General features: G+C 42.1%; 1 long non-coding RNA gene across 1 annotated transcript; it reads left to right on the forward strand.

The window, feature by feature from the left end:
• Positions 1-3,685: 3,685 nt before the first annotated feature.
• Positions 3,686-8,805, forward strand: LOC133245333 (uncharacterized). The gene is made up of 3 exons (XR_009735645.1): positions 3,686-3,964; positions 4,088-4,204; positions 8,202-8,805. It is a non-coding gene; the product is annotated as an uncharacterized LOC133245333 (long non-coding RNA).
• Positions 8,806-13,486: the final 4,681 nt, after the last annotated feature.

Raw genomic sequence — 13,486 nt, forward strand, 5'->3', positions numbered from 1 at the left:
TGAATAATCTCTTTCCAGTCACATGCATCATATAGCATGACCTAACATGCACAGAGTTGGACACAACTGAAGCGACTTAGCAGCAGCAGCAACATGACCTAACCACAGGAGTAAAATCCATCAAACTCCCAGTCTGGGGAACTAAGCAGAGGAGGAGGTAGGAAATCTTGGAGGCTTTCCTAGCACTCTGGTAGGAAGTGATATAGACTGAAAATATATGGTACACATGATACATTGAACAAAAGAAACTAACATGAAAGAGTAAATGCTGTTTGATTCCATTTTTATGAAGTTCATAATAGGCAAAACTAGTCTGTGCTGCCAGAAATCAAGATAGTGGTGACCCTTTTGGTCAAGGAGGGATGGAAATAATAGCGCAGGGGAAGAAAGACTTACTCATTCAATAACTACACATTGGACACACCTACCAGAGGCTAAGTTAAGGGGATTCCATGGCAATCAAAATAAGCCTCTGTCTTCATGGAGCTTTAAAAATCTATCAGGGAAGACAGAGACCATTAGAAAAATATCTACCATAACTTGTGATAAGCATCACACTGGGGGAAGTGGGAGGTCCTCTGAAAGCGTATGGCAAGGGGACCTAAATAGTTTAAGGGCTCCAAAAATGACTTTTAAATGGAGACCTGAATTAGGCAGGCAAATAAGGGAGTAATGGTTAACATAGTGACTTTGGTTGACTGTGAACTGATTACTTACCTGTAAGATGTGACTAAGAAAGGCCACGTGGTCTGCCTCTCCATCGTTGTGAGAATGGTCTCAAGGCAAGTAGAAACACCAGTCCTGCTCTAAACTGCACTGGTCAAGCAGTTCCCTTCTTGCTATGACATTTTGTGCTCTGGATATTCTTCCATAAAATGAACATTGACAAGATAGAGTTACTTGAAAAATAACCACCACATTGACACAGGAGCCTGAGTCCCTGTGAAAAGGAATACAGAAGAATACACAGTGGCTTCTGGCTCAGGCTCTGGAATCAGACTGCCTGAATTGTCATCCTGTCTTCACCACCAGCCACATGTCCATGGTCATTTACTGTCTGTAAGCCTCCACTTCATCAACTCTAAAGTAGGGGCAGTATTGCTACAGTGCTAAGAAATCTTTAGAGGATAGCTTTTTTAAAGAAAACAGAGGGACTATACAGATGTCTCAAGGTGGAAGAAGCATAGTTGTACAGCACAGTGCTGATAGATTGTAAATGCATACAAGAAAGAACTCTCTGGCCACACTTTCAGACTCACTAGCCATACGTACTTGTCGCAGCCCAAACACAGAGAGCTCTTAAATGCTGTGCATTTGCACATCTCAGTCCTTTCTTCTGGCACATTTTACCCACCTTTGTTTACCTGAAGAGCTTCTTTTCATCCTTCAAGTCTCAATTCACATGTTGCCCCATGGGGGAAGATTATCTTGAGTGCACAAGCCAGAAGTGAATGATCACTTGTCCATGCTCTCACAGCACTCTGAATATCTCTAAAGTAACATATATCAGGTTATACCAAAATTGCTTATTCATACATTTATCTCCTCTTTATGAGCCTCTTGAGAAATGAGACCATACACAGAACTTGGCACATAATAGACAGCAAAAAGAGAACTGTTCTCTGAATGAATTGAATGAATGAATACTGATACCTTAAAAGGCAGCGAATTCCTGCCACCAGGTATATTTAAGCAAAGAAAAGACATTTGTTTAGCAAAAATGTACAGAAATGATTGAAGCATCTGATACTGAACCAGCTAACCACTAAGCAGGACCCTCGAGTCCTTGGGGTCAGGTAAAGAAAACTGAGAATCACAAAAGCACAGAGAAGGAGCAGACGTATATTTGAGGAACAGCAAGAGGCTCAGTTTGGGTGAAAGAGGACAGGATGGAGATAGGACTGTAGTAAAAAAAAAAAAAACAAGGTGATACACCCCAAATGGCAAAGGAACATCATTTAATAGGGGTACTGTCTAAGAGGAGTGGGGAGACTTCCCTGGTGGTCCAGAGGTTAAGAATTCACCTGTCAATGCAGAAGACACAGCTTCAATTCTGGGTAGAGTAAGATCCCACATGCCACAGGGCAATTAATTACTGAACTGAGCTGAACAATTAACACCACAACTACTGAAATCTGTGTGCCCTAGAGCCCGTGCTCCACAACAAGAGACACCACTGCAATGAGAAGTGCAAGCAATGCAGCTAAAGAGTGGCCCCCGCTCACTGCAATTGGAGGGAACCCATACACAGTAATGAAGACCCAGTGAAGCCTTAAATAAATATCTTTTTAAAAAGAGGAGTAGGCAAGGTAAGGTATCCCTCATGGAATGATAAAGCCTACAGGGCCTAACAAAAGCAGGCTGCAGTTCCACAAGCACAACAGAAAAAGAAGAGGAGCTAACAGAACCCTGTGAAAGGGAGGTGTTGGGGTGCCTCCATTTGAGTCTTGGCCTAAGTAGAGGAATGGGATTTAGTCACTGTCAAAATCAGGGATGTACAGGAAGAGCGGGGAGGAATAAATATCCAGGCACTTCATCTCCCTCTGCTGTCACCCTCCAGCACCCTGCCAGTGCCTGTCAATGGCCACATCCAATGACCAGCCAGACAGCAAAGGAACTGGGGAAGGTAATCCACAGAAGGCAGCCTCCTGAATCCCAGAGCAGGACAGAGAAAGAGAAGCAGACTAGTGATTTTGGTGGGTAAAGCCAGAGGGGTCACCAGGTGATGCATTTTACCCAGTGAATAGGAAATAGCTCCACCCTATTTCTTGTTTTCTGTTCAGAATGAGACTTTTTTTAATTAATATTTTCCTGAAATAAAAGAGTTGTGACTGTCTGAGTCCTTCACTGTTTCCTGATACACAATGCAACAAAGCTTATTAGGTTGAGATTTACTTTTTTCTCCACTGCCTAATTAGAAGCTTAGCACCTCTAAGAGGATTATTTACAAAGCATTATCGCTGAACACATGGAGCCTTTAAAGATTTTTGACTCTCACAAACTCCTTGCCAGACTTTTCAAAATTAAGGTGTAGAAGGAAAGAATATCTGAAAAGGAAAAGGCTGAGTCACCACATACCTAAAAGCCCTTCACTTGCTTATGGCATTATGTACATCATCAGCAACAGGATTCAGCAAACCCTGACACTTCCTATTTTCAGACTGAAGGAGCAAATGATACAAAGCAGCAACACCATGTGTGTGAGAGTATGCTCCCCCCACCCACCTGTGCTTACACACACACACACACACACACACACACTTATTCTTTCTAACCTGTCATAAAGCAATCCTCTTTTCATGATTAGAGGCTGCATTCATGTTTAACTTCTGAAAATGAATCAAGTGTTCTTGAAAGTCTTGCCTGATTCCCCCACTCCACCAATACATCCACTCCCAAGGACAGCAGGAATACCAATTGGTCAACGCATGGGCTTTTGCTTAGACTCAGGGCTGTGGTGCAGACAGATGCCCTCTGTGGAAAACAGCAAGGCCAATAAAGGCCAATGAGGTAAGAAACCACATGTGCCCCTCAAACAGTAAATAACATTGTGTGGGTTTAATAAATCATTCTGTTATGCATCCAGTACACAGTATTTATCTTGCTACAAATATGTTTTGTTTCCTGACATCTTTTAAAAGAACAGTTTGATGACAGCAAACACTTTCTTTAATCTTCCTGATAGTTGTACCCAGAGCTGTTTTTGATACTGAGAACTGCACAAATAAATTGCCCACATCATATCCTGGTGCAATCTAAATCTCTGATTTAACTATGCTGTTTTCTTGTCTTTCAAATAGACACGCTACAGCCGCTTTCCCAGTGAAGTCCAGTGCAAAGAGGGAGAGGTGTGCCAAAGAGGCCCGAGAGATGGACGTTTCCTCAGTGTGGGTAAGAGAACAGGCTGGAGGCAGGGGAGGGCGGCTGGAGCCCTGTGGATCCACACGCTGTGACCATCATTCAGGTAACTGCTCTTTCTTCGTCTTCTGAGGGGGTGGTTCTTGGCTGCTGGCTTAACTTTCAGAAAGTACCCTCCTTCTCCAGGCTTCCTGGATCAACTTCTACTTTTGCATCTTCTTTTCATTAGTAAAAGGGAAAGGAGTCACCACTGGAAAGCTCTGAGATTCAGAGGAAGTGAGTAAACAGCATTTTTATTTTTCCTTCAATGGAATATAAGTTCCTCAAGAGGAGAAGAAGAGTACAGGTAATTATATATAATTATATCTTATCAGTGTATTACCAATCAGAGGAGTGTAAGGTTTCTTATCAAATCAGATTTGCTGAGAAAAAAGATATGAGGGGTCTGGACTTTTTTGTTTTTCCAACAGAACCTTGTTTTGGTTTGGTTTTGTGTGTGTGTGTGTGTGTGTGTTTATTTCAAGGAGACATGATTTTCCTGGCTGTGACATGTAATGCTCCATTTTACCAGACTGCATTAAGCAGTTCAGCTTATGACTATAAACAGTCTCTGGCTTTTGTCATTAGGATGAGTTGTTCAAATGTAAGGTACTCAAAGATAATGTCCTCAAGCCATTTAAGCCAAGTTCTTTTATTCTTCATTCGAGTAAACATGTCTTGGATAACTTCTACGAGTTCTGGCATGGACAAGAGTCATTTGAGTCATATTCCAAGTCGAGATGGGTACTAATCCCCTCTTATTACCCTACCAATTAATAATGTCACAGGCTAGAGACACAGCTGGCCAGGGTCTCACCTATATGATCTGTATCAGGGAAAGCTAACTGGCATTAAGGCATGTGGGAGAAACCATAAAGCACAGCATTTATACACAGTGATGCTGAACTTGGTCCGGGTTCAGTTCCCACATCTGCCACCTTTTAGGTCAAATAGGATAAACAATTTAACCTGAGAGTAATAAATACAAAGGACTTAGATGAAGACTTAGCATGTGGTAAATACTATACTAAATGTTAGTTACTTTTAGGACCCTGGCTTTAACCAGGCTCTGTCACCATCAAGAGGCATGATTAGGGATCAAGGCCTAGCCTTCCTCCTACTGAAGTGGCCGAGTCATTCCCTACCTTTTGCACCAGTCCCTGCTGATGCTGCTCTTGACAGCAGTGCTACCGCAGTGACATGAATGTCCTTCACCACCGTCCTCTCCAGCCTCTCAGTGCTGTCCCACCACTCTCCTAGGCTGACCCTGTTGCTCTCACAAATATAAGGAAAGATTCTCTCTCCACTCTTGTTACACCTCTGCTGCTGCTGCTGTCAAGTCACTTCAGTCGTGTCCAACTCTGTGCGACCCCAAAGACGGCAGCCCACCAGGCTCCCCCGTCCCTGGGATTCTCCAGGCAAGAACGCTAGATTGCTAAATGTGACCCTGCTCTCTTTTTTTAGTAAATCTCCTGTTAAGGGTAGTTTCACCTTTTTAGTCTCCTGTAGGACAGTCTTTCAAATAACATGATAAAAGCTACCCCCTGAGTTGTCAGAAAACATTTGGGTGACAACTCCAATAACCTATTCAAAAAGTTCTTTCCCAGTGATTATAAAGCACTGTTCCAAGCAAGGAGTTAAATCATCTTGGTCTGTGCCTATATGTCAGTATCATTACATTTTATGTTTGCTGCCCCACAGCAACACACACACACACACACACAGTCTTGCATCATACCTTACTGGATATTTTTAGGACTTCCCTGGTGGCTCAGAGGTTAAAGCGTCTGCCTGCAATGCGGGAGACCTAGGTTTGATCCCTAGGTCGGCAAGATCCCCTGAAGGAAATGGCAACCCACTCTAGTATTCTGGCTGGGAGAATCCCATGGATGGAGGAGCCTGGTAGGCTACAGTCCATGGGGTCGCAAAGAGTCGGACACGACTGATCTACTTCACTTTCACTTTCTAAGGACTGATCAACAAATTATCTTTACAATATTCTCAGGGAACCTATCAAGTTCACATGCAAAAGAGATCTGAAGCATGTTTGGGACATGCTGAGGCTCTTGATATTATAGATTGGTTGGTATTATATATTAGCCCCTTTCTGAGGCTATATATTAGGTTTCCTCAACTCTATTTTTCTTTCCTGATGTTTCCATATTAGTGTTTCTTAAACTGTGGTCAAGGACCATTGACATCAAAGTCATCTGACTTATTAAAAACTTAATTTCCCCACATCAGCTGAGCCAGGGTCTCTGGGAGGAAGGCTCAAATGCTTGAAGTTCTACAAGCTGTTCCTTCTATGCACTCTAAATAAAGTTTGAGAACTTCTGTTCTACATCATTTTGAAATACACATTGTTTTGAAACAAGCATTATGTATCTATCTTACCAGTTACATTGCTGGAAGTATTACAGTGATCTTTAACATAAAACCTTATATTCCATCCTTTGTTATTTAAAATACGCTCTTGCTATTGCCAAGATAAAGAATATCTGCAAGGCAGGACAGCCACTGGTCTCAGGAATCAATGAAATCAAATCAGTTTGCTTTCTTTAAGATAAAAAAATTGGCATAAATATAAAACAAAGCCCGTAATAGGAACTCCAAACAGCCTAGGGGTAGCCTAGTTGTTGGGGGATAAGCTTTTCAGTCAGTGAGACTAGGGTTCAAATTCCAGTAAGGATACTAACTAGCTGTGTGACCTTTACTTTTCTTAATCAGTCTGTTTTGATTTTCTCACCTGTAAAATTTTAGATAATACTGATAATATTAGATTTATTACTGATAATATTTATTATCTGATAATATTTATTTACTGATAATATTACTATTATTACTGATAATAATAGATTTGTTGTAAGAATGAAGTGAGAAAAAGGTAGGTAAGGCACTTGGTATAGTACATAATAAACGTGTTAGAGCAGTTATCATTTCCAAATGAGAATTATTCCTGATGGATTCTGAAATAAAGCAGACAGCTCTCATCTGAATAAAATCTTCAAGATGGTTAGTGAACTACTGGCCAGATGCTATCTTTCCTCTTTTCCAGATATCTAGAAACCTCAAAAGTGTCTTTTGCAAAGCACCAAAGAGCAGGACAAACAAGGCAAAAGAGTCAGATATCCTACCAGACAACTCCAGCCCTAGAGAAGAGTCTAAGGAAAGCATGGCAAAACCAGCGTATAAGATGGAGCTTTCAAAGGTGGGGCAGATTCACTCAACAAAATAGTTCTAGGACACGTGTCAGGCACAGTTCCAAGCTGAGAATACAGCATAGAACAAAACAGACAAAAGCTTTTCCCTTGTGGGGTTCATACTCTAGTGAAGGGAAGCACACAATAAACAACTCAATTAATAAAATATACAATATGTCTGATAGTGAAATGTGCTTTGAGAAAAATCAAGCAAAAAATGGGAATAGGGACTTCCCTAAGGATCCAGTGGTTAGGACTCTGCACTTGCACTGCTGAGAGAGAACTAAGATCCCACAAGCCTCACAGTGTGGCCAAAATAAACTAAATGTGGCACTACAAAAAATAGGAATAAGCAGAACCAGGGTAGATAATAGTTAGTCATGGTAAAGCAGAAAGACCTATGTATTACCCCCTCAATGTCATCTCCCTTTGCCCTAAATCCACACGTGAAAGGTGACCACTTCATTAATTAATACTCAGCAACTATTTTCTGAAAAAAGGATATGCCTCAAGAGGAAACCAAAATCTTTGAAAATAAAGCAACCTTTACATACCTGTTTCAGCTGGGTAGAATTAGTATCTGGCACATTTAAACACTCAATAAATCATTGTTGCAGAAATCAGTGGCTCAGCAAATAAGTGGAAGGATTACCACCTTTCAGGAAGGATGATTCCAGCTCCATCCACAGAGCCAGGCTGCTCTCTGTAATGATCACAACCTCCATAATAAGCAACAAAAACATGAACCTGATTGCTCACTAATCCTTGGTATTCTCCCAAGCACTTTATATGGATTATCTCATTGGAACCTTTCAACAATACTGGAGATTCAGGGGAGGAATTGCCCAGTACAGGCCTGTGGACACCATCTCTGTTGAGTAGTGTCCTTCCTGTTGAGAAGTGCAAATCCTTCTCAGTCAGTAAGTCAGGTCCTAAGTAGACTTCAGAGCAATGATTATGATTATCAATCAATAAGGATTATCAAATTATCAAACACAGGTGTTCCCATTTTCCAACCCAGCTGCCAGTGTCTTCTCAGCAAATCACTGTTTCTGATAACCATCCAGTCCAGACTAGAACTTTTTAATGTCTTTTCTCTTTCAGTCATTCTACTGGTATTATCCAGCATTCACTATATACAAAGCTCGAGATGCAGTCAGAGGTCCCTGCCCTCCAGGAATCTACAATCAGATCCTGAAAGAAGGCTCAACCCTGTAGAGCAGTGGTCCCCAACCTCCGGGATCTAATGCCTGAAGATGTGAGGTGGAGCTGATATAATAATAATAGAAATAAAGTACACAATAAATGTAATGCACTTGAATCACCCCAAAACCATCCCCCCCACCTGCAGTCAGAGGAAACCAGTTCCTGGTATCAAAATAATTGGGGCCACTGCTTTAGTAGAAGGAAACAAAGCAAAGCAATGTGTTTGCCCTGGGGTGCATACAACAGGTGTAAGAGGGGACTGAAGACTTTGATTTATACCTTCGGAGGCTAATTCAGATTTCTGGTATGGAGAACCATTGGAAGAACCAAGGACAGAGATATCTGTGAGTCAGAAAGGGTGGTCACATGCCTCGGAGAGACAAGCTAGGTATGCTTTGGATACACCAAAGACCCAAAACAGGGCCACAGCTTGAACACATGGGCAGCTTCTTTCCAAGGAAAGCCAGTCACTGACAAGGCCAGAAGAGTCTGTGCCTACCCTGCTGGACCCCACTGTGAAGATTTAAAGCTGAAAATCAGTGCTGAATTACAGGTCACAGCAACCAAACACCCAAACCATAATTCAGAAAGGGAGAATTGGATTTACCAGGAAAAACAAATTGCCTACGAAGGTAGTGCTGTAAGCAGTTCTGGAAACAAACAGTGCCCAGTTTATTTTTTTCAGTGTTTTAAAAGGAAAGAGACAACAATTAGAAAGGAAGTAGAGGTAACAGTGCAGAGGCACAGAGGAGCCGGGCTAAAAGGAGGGCCCTTAGGACCCTGCGCCACACGTGGTCCAAGTTGGATGCCAATCTAGTTCTCTTGCTTCTCTGCTTAAACCCACCAGAAGCCTCCCTGCTGCTGCTGCTGCTAAGTCACTTCAGTCGTGTCCGACTCTGTGCGACCCCATAGACGGCAGCCCACCAGGCTCCCCCGTCCCTGGGATTCTCCAGGCAAGAACACTGGAGTGAGTTGCCATTTCCTTCTCCAATGCATGAAAGTGAAAAGTGAAAGTGAAGTTGCTCAGTCGCGTCGGACTCTTAGTGACCCCATGGACTGCAGCCTGCCAGGCTCCTCCGTCCATGGGATTTTCCAGGCAAGAGTACTGGAGTGGGTTGCCACTGCCTTCTGACTAAGCGACTATAAAAGTATTAGAGGGAACAATTGCGAGAGTTCACACCAGGCCATGAATACTGCCCACTCTCATTAGTCTTTATCACCACTGGGAAGAACAAGCAGAAGAAGGTGAAATGGTGAAAACAACAAGTTGGGAGGTTCTAATAAAAGTAGTTTCCTAGTCTAATAGTAGTGACAGATGAACTGAAAAGTGAAAGTGAAGTTGCTCAGTCGTGTCCGACTCTGCGATACCATGGACTATAGTCTACCAGGCTTCTCTGTCCATGGGATTTTCCAGGCAAGAGTACTGGAGTGGGGTGCCATTGCCTTCTCCAAGAAGCCTCCCACTCTCCTTTAAACAGAGCCCCAACTCCTTCACTTGACCTTCCTTCACCAACTCCTTCAAAGACTTGCAAAACGTAGTGCTTCCCTTGGATTTATCTCACCATTCCCCTCTTCCCTTCATCTATTCTGAACTGCCCTCAAGTCTTCCCTGGTGTTTCTATCCCAGCTTTCATTAGGTCATCACATGGAACACATTTCCCCTGTCCATCTTCATCTGACTGCCACCTACTTATTCTTCAGATCTCGGCTTAAATATCATTTACACAAAGAAGCTTTCCTTACCCTGGTTGAGGTTAGGTCCCTTTGCTCTGTTCGCATAATTCCCAATATTTCCTCTCTCATAATATTCATCAACTTTGTAATCATTATTGATTATGAGTCTTTGCTACTAAATAGTAAACTTCATGAGTGCAGAGATTGTTGCAAGAACCATAAAACACCCATTAAATTAATCAATAGACTCAATTGAAGCAAAATTTATTAGGGGACTTTAGGTCCTTCTTTCTCCCTGAATTGTAAATTGCAAGGGAAAAAAAGAACATAACATTAAGCAACATCTCAAAGGAGAAGAGAAAGGATAGTTCTTGCCTGTTGTGGCCCAGCAGCTTAGCTTTATGATCTCGCATACCTTTCTTCATTAGCATGTGCCCCCTACCAAGAAAAGTAATTCTATAAAATAATTTTACCCGCTTCCCAGTCCAAAAAATATTATCTTTTCTTTTAATTTATTCTCACTTCATTCATTCAACATTTATAAAGCAACTTCAGTGTGCCAAGCACTGATTCTTCCTACATTTTTGTTGTTTTCAAATTTTCACGGGTAGAGATTTAGGAGTTGGCTATAATAAAAATTCAGAAATGAGCAAGATTTTAATTTCAGGGGGTAAAAAGCTTAATAGTCAGGAATACATTTAGTATTGAGTTGCTGGCAACAGAAAAACTAGTGTGAATTGGCTTAAATCCATGACTTCATTGGCTCACAAGTCTTTTAAAGGCCAGAAGTTTTAGGCAGGTTTTTTCTCCAGAGCTTCACAGAGTCCCTAGGCTTTGGCTCCTTTAGGATTCTCTGGGCCCTACCCTCTGAATGACAGCTTGCCCTTCTCAGTTTCCCTTGTAATAGCAGTTATCCCACATCTCACCTCTTCCACCTTGCCAAAAGAAAAGGAGTTCTTCACCTATTTCCCACAAATGAAAATGGAAGCCTGCTTCCCAGGATCCTCCAGCAAACAGGGGAATTTCCTCCCCATCACTGTCTTGAATCTGGCCATATAACCATCCTGGAACCAATTGCCTCACCCAGGGAATGAGATACACTGGTTGGTTTCAGCCCTACAGGATCTACCAAATATGTTGTCCATTCCACACCAGATGTGTAGCTGAGCAAAGGAAAACATATCCCTAAAGGGAAAAAAGTTTGAAGACTGTTAGAGAAATGAAGAAATAGACATTGATGAAGCAGTCAACAAGTGTTCATTACACAGGTATGTGGTCAGGCCACCCAAGATGGCTGTTCTCTTGCTCGCTGTACATCCCCTGATCAACCAGTACCTGCTTCACCTACACCCTACTCACCTGATCAACCTTCCCTCTTAATCATAGAGCCTAATAGGTAACTGCCTATGTGCTTGCCCCCTGCCCTGGCTGCTGATTTCCCTAGTAACTGAGGAACCAACCTGACAACTGGTAGCCTCCTTCTCCCCATAGTAGTGAAAACTGCTGCTATGTCCTGCCTGCCATCTGCTGTACATGGTGGGATACTCCTTCAGAACCTTTTGCTTCAGATGCATAAGATTCCCTGTCCAGTAAACCACTGACGTCTCTGCTGTTGTTCTGAGTTCTTTCCTAGGTCTCACAGCCAGGGAATTACAAGGTTTACAGAGTTTTCCAGAGCAGCATTCCAGTTTCTCTATATAACACTCAAACGCTCAGAAATGTTTGACCCTTTGCGACCGCATGGACTGTAGCCTCCCAGGCTCCTCTGTCCATGGGATTTTCCAGGCAAGAATACTGGAGTGGGTAGCCATTTCCTTCCCCACCCAGGGATCGAACCTAGATCTCCTGCATTGCAGGCATATTCTTTACCAACTGAGCCACCAGGGAAGCCGGTTTCTCCACCTCACATAAAGAAATATGTCATCACTGCTGGGTAGCTTATAGAATCCTTGATTCTTAGGATTAAAAGGAATTACACATAGAGTCCAATCTAACCCTTCATGTTATAGTAATTAAGGCTGGGAAGATTGAAGTAATTTGCCCCCAAGTTACACAATTTAGTGAGCACCATCAAAAAGAACATAACTCAGATGTTTTTATTTTTGATCTAACATTCTTCTTGAGTGTCATTACAACACAACAAAATCATACCATATGATAAGTCATTTCTGTTATTCTATAAACACTGAGTTTATTGGCAGAGAATATTTTTTGTTGGGTTTGTGTAAGGGTAGGTAGGAAAAAGTGAAAGAATGGAAAAAGAGAACAGTTTTGATGTCTTTTTAATTTTAATTCACACAAATTTCTAACACATTTATTGACTGAGAAAATATGACGCTAGGACTTTGATAATAAGAATCTTCACGGTAAGACTTCTAAGTCCTGATCCCAGGGCTGTACACCATTTGGTGAAAAGACAAATTCCAGGCTCTGCTCTCAACAATTGGTGTGTTTGAGACCTACGAAATAATGCACATTTATAATGCTTTTGATCTGAGGAAGAACTCTTCAGAGTAGAGAAAATGTTCATGCTAGTCAATAGATAAACATCACAGACCCACCTGTGCTCTGGGACCTGTGAACTTTCCTCCAGGTCACAGAACTGCATTGCATTTTCAGGGCAGACCAGCTAGCAAGGGCCAGCTGTGGGTGAGGGAAGAATAAACAAGAGACAACCAAAAGTGCCCTCCCTGAGCCTGGAGGATCTCTTCATTAGTATTCACACACCCTCTGGATATGGAAAGCCTACTCAACGGCAAAGAGTTTACTCAGATGGTACTTATCTTAAACCCTTATTTATCACTAGTATCTCTGCAGCAATTAGTTGTTTGGGTTTTTTTTTTATTAATTGGAGGATAATTGCTTTACAACGTACAACAACATGAATCAGCCATAAATATATTACACATATATCCTCTCCCTTCAAACCCCTGCCCCCATCCCACCACTCTAGGGCATCACAGAGCACTGGGTTGAGCTCCCTGTTACACAGCAACTCCCCACTACCTATCTGTCTCACGTATGGTAATGTATATATTTCAATGCCACTCTCTCAATTCACCCCACCCTCTCCTTCCCCGGGTGTGTCCACAAGTCCATTCTCTACATCTACATCTCTTTTCCTGCCCTGAAGATAGATTCATCAGTATGCTTTTTCTAGATTCCACACAAATGCATTAATATACAATATTTGTTTTTCTCTTTCTGGCACACTCCACTCTGTATAACAGGCTCTGGGTTCATCCACCTCAGTTCAACTGACTCAGACTCATTCCGGAGTAATATTCTATTGCATATATGTATGTCAACTACAAGTTGGCACTAGCCAAGGGCATTTGCCATCTGCTTCTGTGGAGATTGAATCCTGTGCTGCTGCAGCTGTTGACCTTTAACACCCCTAAAAGGAATTCAGTATCCTCTGTAACACTATATTTTGGTCCTTTCTTATCTCTTAGTCTCTTCCAGCACAAGGACTATATTTTACTCACAATTGAATTTTCATCCATTGC

This window comes from Bos javanicus, chromosome 3 (assembly GCF_032452875.1).
Source record: "Bos javanicus breed banteng chromosome 3, ARS-OSU_banteng_1.0, whole genome shotgun sequence".
In the NCBI taxonomy this organism is placed as follows: domain Eukaryota; kingdom Metazoa; phylum Chordata; class Mammalia; order Artiodactyla; family Bovidae; genus Bos; species Bos javanicus.